Here is an 8741-nt window from a genome sequence, read left to right on the forward strand (position 1 = left end):
GCAGACACATGGCAAATGCAATTTAATAGAGAAAAGTGTAAAGTATTGCATGTGGGCAATAAAAATGTGCATTATAAATATCATATGGGAGATAGTGAAATTGAAGAAGGGAACTATGAAAAAGACCTAGGAGTTTATGTTGACTCAGAAATGTCTTCATCTAGACAATGTGGGGAAGCTATAAAAAAGGCTAACAAGATGCTCGGATATATTTAAATCAAGGGAAGTAATGTTAAAAGTCTACAATGCATTAGTAAGACCTCACCTAGAATATTGTGTTCAGTTCTGGTCACCTCGTTACAAAAAGGATATTGCTGCTCTAGAAAGAGTGCAAAGAAGAGCAACCAGAATTATCCCAGGTTTAAAAGGCATGTCATATGAAGACAGGCTAAAAGAATTGAATCTATTCAGTCTTGAACAAAGAAGACTACGCGGAGATCTGATTCAAACATTCAAAATCCTAAAAGGTATAGACAATGTCGACCCAGCACAATACTAGCAGTTGTTTTTAATCTGTTTTCTCTCTCCTCGCTGTCTCCGCTCCCCGTACTCTCCTCTGTACACTCTCCCCGCAGCACGGACAGCTGCCGGTTCTTATACTCTGGCCGAGGGGTTAACTAGCTGTTAATTATCTTATTACCCCTCGGCCACAGTCTGCACGCGTTTGGTAAGGATGCGTGACTGTCAACTAGTTAAATAATCAGTAGCTGATCAGTCACGCATCCTCACAAGGTTTTAAATGCAAAACAATAACAAATAACAGTCGGCTTTCGTCGTAATATAAAACATAAATCATAATATAAATAAATAACAAACAAAGGGGTGGGACACTCCGCCACACCGTCCCAACCCTTTAGTTAGGGAAACAGAAAGTTTAGTCAGTGCTGCAATTGGAGCTTTTGTTTTGCTGTTTTATTTTTGTGTGAATAGAAGTGTGCAGGAAAGCGCTAAACTACAGTTCGGTGTCTGGGGAACCTATTTAAAAGGGGCTATATCACAATGAATATTTCATTTTTGTTAGGCCACTCAAAGTGAACCGCAATTGGAACTCCCACCCCACACCTCACCCCTCAATACATGATTCTGACTCGATAAATGTAAACAATGTTCACAAACATTACAGCCATTACAACACACCTGTCTCCCTGTCGTCAACTCTCATCTCTTTCCACTCTCAGCTTTCCACTGTGTTTTTGTAACAGCAGCAGGCACCTTTCTGTAGACGTGCTCTACACGCCACTGGCGCAGGTCTAACTTTAGATGCCTAAGTGTTTAGACAGAGTCTAAATGTTTGAAAATCACCCGTAAATATGGTAATGAGCTACAACCCGACTAGACACCGAAAGGCGGGGCAGGGCGTCTCAGGACATCAACGTGAGGATTTAGATGCTTTAGAAAATCGCTCTAAGACTAGACCCCCGTCCAAACGTCTAGAAAGCTGAGTTACACCCGTCTAAAGTCCTTGTCGCCTTTGAAAATCTACCTCAATGTGTCTGCATTTTTAAAAGTATAAATGCTCCAGTAAACAAAAATAATAATGAACAATACTCATACTTTGACAGTTTTTGTTTTATATATTATTAGCGGCTGCATTTTAATAACAGCATTGACTGCTGGTTTAATTAGTTTTTGTGTTTGAAATGGATAAGAACATATTCTTATCCATTGTTTGTAATGTTTGTAAATGTTCTTATGTTCTTATAAGAAAGTTTACAAACGAGAGGAGGCCATTCGGCCCATCTTGCTCGTTTGGTTGTGTGTAGCTTATTGATCTCAGAATCTCATCAAGCAGCTTCTTGAAGGATCCCAGGGTGTCAGCTTCAACAACATTACTGGGGAGTTGGTTCCAGACCCTCACAATTCAATATGTAAAAAAGTGCCTCCTATTTTCTGTTCTGAATGCCCCTTTATCTAATCTCCATTTGTGACCCCTGGTCCTTGTTTCTTTTTTCAGGTCAAAGAAGTCCCCTGGGTCGACATTGTCTATACCTTTTAGGACTCTGAATGCTTGAATCAGATCACCGCGTAGTCTTCTTTGTTCAAGACTGAATAGATTCAATTCTTTTAGCCTGTCTGCTTACGACATGCCTTTTAAACCTGGGATAATTCTGGTTGCTCTTCTTTGCACTCTTTCTAGAGCAGCAATATCCTTTTTGTAACAAGGTGACCAGAACTGAACACAATATTCTAGGTGAGGTCTTACAAATGCATTGTACAGTTTTAACATTACTTCCTTTGATTTAAATTCAATGCTTCTCACAATATATCCGAGCATCTTGTTTGCCTTTTTTATAGCTTCCCCACATTGTCTAGATGAAGACATTTCTGAGTCAACATAAACTCCTAGGTCTTTTTCATAGTTCCCTTCTTCAATTTCAGAATCTCCCATATGATATTTATAATGCACATTTTTATTGCCTCCATGCAATACTTTACACTTTTCTCTATTAAATTTCATTTGCCATGTGTCTGCCCAGTTCTGAATGCTGTCTAGATCATTTTGAATGACCTTTGCTGCTTCAACAGTGTTTGCCACTCCTCCTATTTTTGTGTCATCTGCAAATTTAACGAGTTTGCTTACTATACCAGAATCTAAATCATTGATGTAGATTAGGAATAGTAGAGGACCTAATACTGATCCCTGAGGTACACCACTGGTTACCTCGCTCCATTTCGAGGTTTCTTCTCTAATCAGTACTTTCTGTTTTCTATTATTATTATTATTATTATTATTCATTTCTTAGCAGACGCCCTTATCCAGGGCGACTTACAATTGTTACAAGATATCACATTATACATTATTTCACATTATACAGATATTTCACATTTTCTAGATGTTAACCACTCCCTAATCCATGTGGATGCATTTCCTTGAATCCCTACTGCGTTCAGTTTGAGAATTAATCTTTTATGCGGGACTTTGTCAAAAGCTTTCTGGAAATCTAAATAAACCATGTCGTATGCTTTGCAATTATCAATTTTCAATGTTGCATCCTCAAAAAAGTCAAGCAGATTAGTTAGACATGATCTCCCTTTCCTAAAACCATGCTGACTGTTTCCCAGGATATTGTTACCATATAGGTAATTTTCCATTTTGGATCTTATTATAGTTTCCATAAGTTGACATATAATAGAAGCCAGGCTTATTGGTCTGTAGTTACCTGGTTCGGTTTTGTCTCCCTTTTTGTGGATCGGTATTACGTTTGCTATTTTCCAGTCTGTCGGTACAACCCCTGTGTCAAGAGACTGTTGCATGATCTTGTTAGCGGTTTGTAAATAACTTCTTTCATTTCTTTGAGTACTATTGGGAGGATCTCTTCTGGCCCAGGGGATTTGTTTATTTTAAGAGCTCCTAGTCCCTTTAACACTTCTGCCTCTGTTATGCTAAAGTTATTTAAAATTGGATAGGAACAGGTCGACATGTGGGGCATGTTGTCTGTGTCCTCCTTTGTAAAAACCTGTGAGAAGTAATCATTTAATATATTTGCTATTTTTTTTTTCTTCATCTATGATTTTGCCATTTGTGTCTCTTAGACATTTAACCTCCTCTTTGAATGTTCTCTTGCTGTTATCATATTGGAAAAACATTTTGGAATTGGTTTTAGCCCCCTTAGCAATATTGATTTCTATCTCTCTCTTGGCCTTTCTAACTTCCTTTTTGACTTGTGTTTGCAGTTCCAAGTACTCTTTCTGTGTACTTTGTTTTTGGTCCCTTTTAAATGCTCTGTAAAGTGCCTTTTTTCGCTGAATATTTTAATTTTTTTTTTAATTGATCTATTAAACCATTTTGGCCATTTTGTTTTAGATGTAGATTTGTCTACTTTTGGGATGTAATTGTTTTGCGCCTCTAGTACTACATTTTTAAAAAACAGCCATCCTTTTTCTGTGGATGTTTTCTCTATTTTACTCCAATCTACTTCAGTTAGTCTCTGTTTCATACCTTCATAGTTTGCTTTTCTAAAATTGTAAACCTTAGCTTTAGTCATTACTTTTGGGGTTTTAAAAAATACTTCAAATTAGACTATGTTGTGGTCTGAGTTTGCAAATGGCTCTCTGACCTCTGTTTTAGTTTTTCTGTCTTCGTTATCTGAAAAGACTAAATCAAGGCATGCCTCCCCTCTAGTCGGTGCCTTAACAAATTGCTTCAGGAAGCAGTCATTTGTCATTTCCACCATTTCAATTTCGTCCGTCGTGCTCCCCAACATGGCAAATGACATTTCATATTGAAGGTAAGGCACTGCACGCAGGAAATATATATATCATATGGGAGATACTGAAATTGAAGAAGGAATCTATGAAAAAGATCAGGAGTTTATGTTGACTCAGAAATGTGTTCATCTAGACAATGTGGGGAAGCTTTAAGAAAAGGCCAACAAAATGCTCAGATACATGTGAAAAAATTTAAATCAAGGGAAGTAATGTTAAAACTTTACAATGCATTAATTGTAAGATCTCATCTAAAATATTGTGTTCAGTTCTGGTCACAAATGGAGATTAGATAAAGGGGCATTCAGAACAGAAAATAGGAGGCACTTTTTTACACAGAGAATTGTGAGGGTCTGGAACCAACTCCCCAGTAATGTTGTTGAAGCTGACACCCTGGGATCCTTCAAGAAGCTGCTTGATGAGATTCTGGGATCAATAAGCTACTAACAACCAAACGAGCAAGATTGGCCGAATGACCTCCTCTCGTTGGTAAACTTTCTTATGTTCTCATGTCTTTAATTAGCAGAAAACCCCATGTTCACTCTCAGTTCCTGGCTTAGGATGATCCCTTGATGAGTCCAAAGGAAATCCTGTTTAGTGAAGCAATTCAGTCGTTTCTGTTTCTTTATTGTCCTTCTGTTTGTAATCCACTACTTAGCCAACAAACAAAACAAAATGCTGGTAGGGGCAGCAGTGTGGAGTAGTGGTTAGGGCTCTGGACTCTTGACTGGAGGATCGTGGGTTCAATCCCAGGTGGGGGGACACTGCTGCTGTACCCTTGAACAAGGTACTTTACCTAGATTGCTCTAGTAAAAACCAAACTGTATAAAGGGTTAATTGTATGTCAAAAATATGTGATATCTTGTAAAAATTCTAAGTCGTCCTGGATAAGGGTGTCTGCTAAGAAATTAATAATAGGTGTGATCCAACTCCAAGTTCTACCTTGGAACAGTTCTGGATGTCTATAGTTTTAACCCTTTGAAGGTTCATTCGCTGGCCAGGAATTCAAAGACAGTTTTAACCCTTCGGAGGTTCATTCGCTAGCCAGGAATTCAAAGACAGTTTTAACCCTTCGAAGGGTCGTTTGCTGGCCAGGAATTCAAAGACAATTTTAACCCTTTGAATGTTCGTCAGGCTCATTCACGCACTCTGTTTTTTTTTCTGTTGTATTAAAATCCACTACCAAATTGTTATACATAGCAACTCTTCATGGCGCCGCTGCCGTGTATGGAGCAGGGTATAATATCCAAAGCACTGGGGGCTGCCTGTAGCGGTTACAGTGCTTCAGTAAAATATGTACTGAATACCTTGTGTACAGGACAGTGTAAGAGAAGTGCTATGGTAGAATATGTTTGAAACATACAAAATATATGCTAACTAATCACCAGTAGATTATGCAAATGAGTACCATCTAAGGTTCGAACCTTCCTTCGGTAATGTGTTCCGAACCTTCGAAGCTCAAAGTGCACTCTCTTGCAGCACAGTTTTATTTTTTTGTCGTGGTGCGGTGTGTCGTACGACACATTCGCTTGTCGCATCACGTCCGGGGTGTGGAGACCTTGAAGGAACATACATTTTCAAAAGAATTGTACTTCTATGCAGGTCAATTGCATAGAACTGTTACAATACTGTAGGTACATGGGCTATGCAATTAACAAGAATCTACTGTAATAGGAGTTAATATGATGTGCCTCTGGTGTTTTTTAAAGTTGTATTTCAATGTTACTTACATGAATTGTCTCTTAGCAAATTCAGTATATATAGGCCCTATTGAACAGGAACTTGAGCTCTCATACTAAAGATTTTTTTCCTAGAGGTATGATGGGCGATTCTAAAGGTTTTCTTGTATTTATCTAGAGGTTTCTTGTATTTATGTAGCTAACACTGACGAGAGTTTATGCAAAGTATGTTACAGTGAGGTGGTCTTGAACTCTAAGTGCTGTATTAATGTTGTATTTTAAACACACGTTGGCAGTGTGGAACAGTTCAGTTCATTAGAATAAATTACGGTGCACTACTGTTTTCTTTTTTCGGCTGGCCGGTGGAGAAAATGCTTTTAACAGCTTTGAATTGGGGCAAAACATTAAGATATGAAAAGTGTTTTCAGTCAGAATAGAATAATAAGATTTTTCTCTCACTGGTGGCATAAGGGGACCCCAAGGCCTCTGCTTTTTTCTTCCTCCCCATTTATTTAACCACTAGCCACCACTGCACTTGTCTTGGGTTAGCCACTGAAGGACTGTTCATCACAAACTTCTCTGTCACCTTTTACACCCCCATGCTGTGTGATCCAAATATCCACATGACAAGAGGATTGGTGCAGAAGACATTTGGAAGTTCAGGGGAATCCAATTCAATCCAATTCAAAATACATGCTGTGCAGAGAGTGTGGTGCTCGCGGGGGTACGTGCTGTGCAGAGAGCGTGGTGCTCGTGGGGGTACGTGCTGTGCAGAGAGGGTGGTGCTCGTGGGGGTACGTGCTGTGCTGTGCAGAGATAGTGGTGCTGGCGGGGGTACATGCTGTGCTGTGCAGAGAGCGTGGTGCTCGTGGGGGTACGTGCTGTGCAGAGAGCGTGGTGCTCGTGGGGGTACGTGCTGTGCAGAGAGTGTGGTGCTCGTGGGGGTACGTGCTGTGCAGAGAGTGTGGTGCTCGTGGGGGTACGTGCTGTGCTGTGCAGAGAGGGTGGTGCTCGTGGGGGTACGTGCTGTGCTGTGCAGAGATAGTGGTGCTGGCGGGGGTACATGCTGTGCTGTGCAGAGAGCGTGGTGCTCGTGGGGGTACGTGCTGTGCAGAGAGCGTGGTGCTCGTGGGGGTACGTGCTGTGCAGAGAGTGTGGTGCTCGTGGGGGTACGTGCTGTGCAGAGAGTGTGGTGCTTGTGGGGGTACGTGCTGTGCTGTGCAGAGAGGGTGGTGCTCGTGGGGGTACGTGCTGTGCTGTGCAGAGATAGTGGTGCTGGCGGGGGTACATGCTGTGCTGTGCAGAGAGCGTGGTGCTCGTGGGGGTACGTGCTGTGCAGAGAGCGTGGTGCTCGCGGTGGTATGTGCTGTGCAGAGAGTGTGGTGCTCATGGGGGTACGTGCTGTGCTGTGCAGAGAGCGTGGTGCTCGCGGTGGTATGTGCTGTGCAGAGAGTGTGGTGCTCATGAGGGTACGTGCTGTGCTGTGCAGAGAGTGGTGCTCGCGGGGGTACGTGCTGTGCTGTACAGAGAGTGTGGTGCTCGCGGTGGTATGTGCTGTGCAGAGAGTGTGGTGCTCGTGGGGGTACGTGCTGTGCAGAGAGTGTGGTGCTCGTGGGGGTACGTGCTGTGCAGAGAGCGTGGTGCTCGTGGGGGTACGTGCTGTGCTGTGCAGAGAGCGTGGTGCTCGTGGGAGTACGTGCTGTGCTGTACAGAGAGCGTGGTGCTCGTGGGGGTACGTGCTGTGCTGTGCAGAGAGTGTGGTGCTCGCGTGGGTAAGTGCTGTGCAGAGAGTGTGGTGCTCGTGGGGGTACATGGTGTGCAGAGAGTGTGGTGCTCGTGGGGGTACGTGCTGTGCTGTGCAGAGAGCGTGGTGCTCGTGGGGGTACGTGCTGTGCTGTGCAGAGAGTGTGGTGCTCGCGGGGGTACGTGCTGTGCTGTGCAGAGAGCGTGGTGCTCGCGGGGGTACGTGCTGTGCTGTGCAGAGAGCATGGTGCTGGTGGGGGTACGTGCTGTGCTGTGCAAAGAGTGTGGTGCTCGTGGGGGTACGTGCTGTGCTGTGCAGAGATAGTGGTGCTGGCGGGGGTACATGCTGTGCTGTGCAGAGAGCGTGGTGCTGGCGGGGATACGTGCTGTGCAGAGAGTGTGGTGCTCGTGGGTGTACGTGCTGTACTGTGCAGAGAGCGTGGTGCTCGCGGTGGTACGTGCTGTGCAGAGAGAGTGGTGCTGGCGGGGGTACGTGCTGTGCTGTGCAGAGAGTGTGGTGCTCGTGGGGCCACGTGCTGTGCAGAGAGTGTGGTGCTCGCGGGGGTACGTGCTGTGCAGAGAGCGTGGTACTCGTGGGGGTACGTGCTGTGCTGTGCAGAGAGCGTGGTGCTCGTGGGGGTAGGTGCTGTGCTGTGCAGAGAGCGTGGTGCTCGTGGGGGTACGTGCTGTGCTGTGCAGAGAGCGTGGTGCTCGTGGGAGTACGTGCTGTGCTGTACAGAGAGCGTGGTGCTCGTGGGGGTACGTGCTGTGCTGTGCAGAGAGTGTGGTGCTCGCGTGGGTAAGTGCTGTGCAGAGAGTGTGGTGCTCGTGGGGGTACATGGTGTGCAGAGAGTGTGGTGCTCGTGGGGGTACGTGCTGTGCTGTGCAGAGAGCGTGGTGCTCGTGGGGGTACGTGCTGTGCTGTGCAGAGAGCGTGGTGCTCGCGGGGGTATGTGCTGTGCTGTGCAGAGAGCATGGTGCTGGTGGGGGTACGTGCTGTGCTGTGCAAAGAGTGTGGTGCTCGTGGGGGTACGTGCTGTGCTGTGCAGAGATAGTGGTGCTGGCGGGGGTACATGCTGTGCTGTGCAGAGAGCGTGGTGCTGGCGGGGATAC

The sequence above is a fragment of the Acipenser ruthenus genome, chromosome 20 (genome assembly GCF_902713425.1).
Source record: "Acipenser ruthenus chromosome 20, fAciRut3.2 maternal haplotype, whole genome shotgun sequence".
Classification (NCBI taxonomy): Eukaryota; Metazoa; Chordata; class Actinopteri; order Acipenseriformes; family Acipenseridae; genus Acipenser; species Acipenser ruthenus.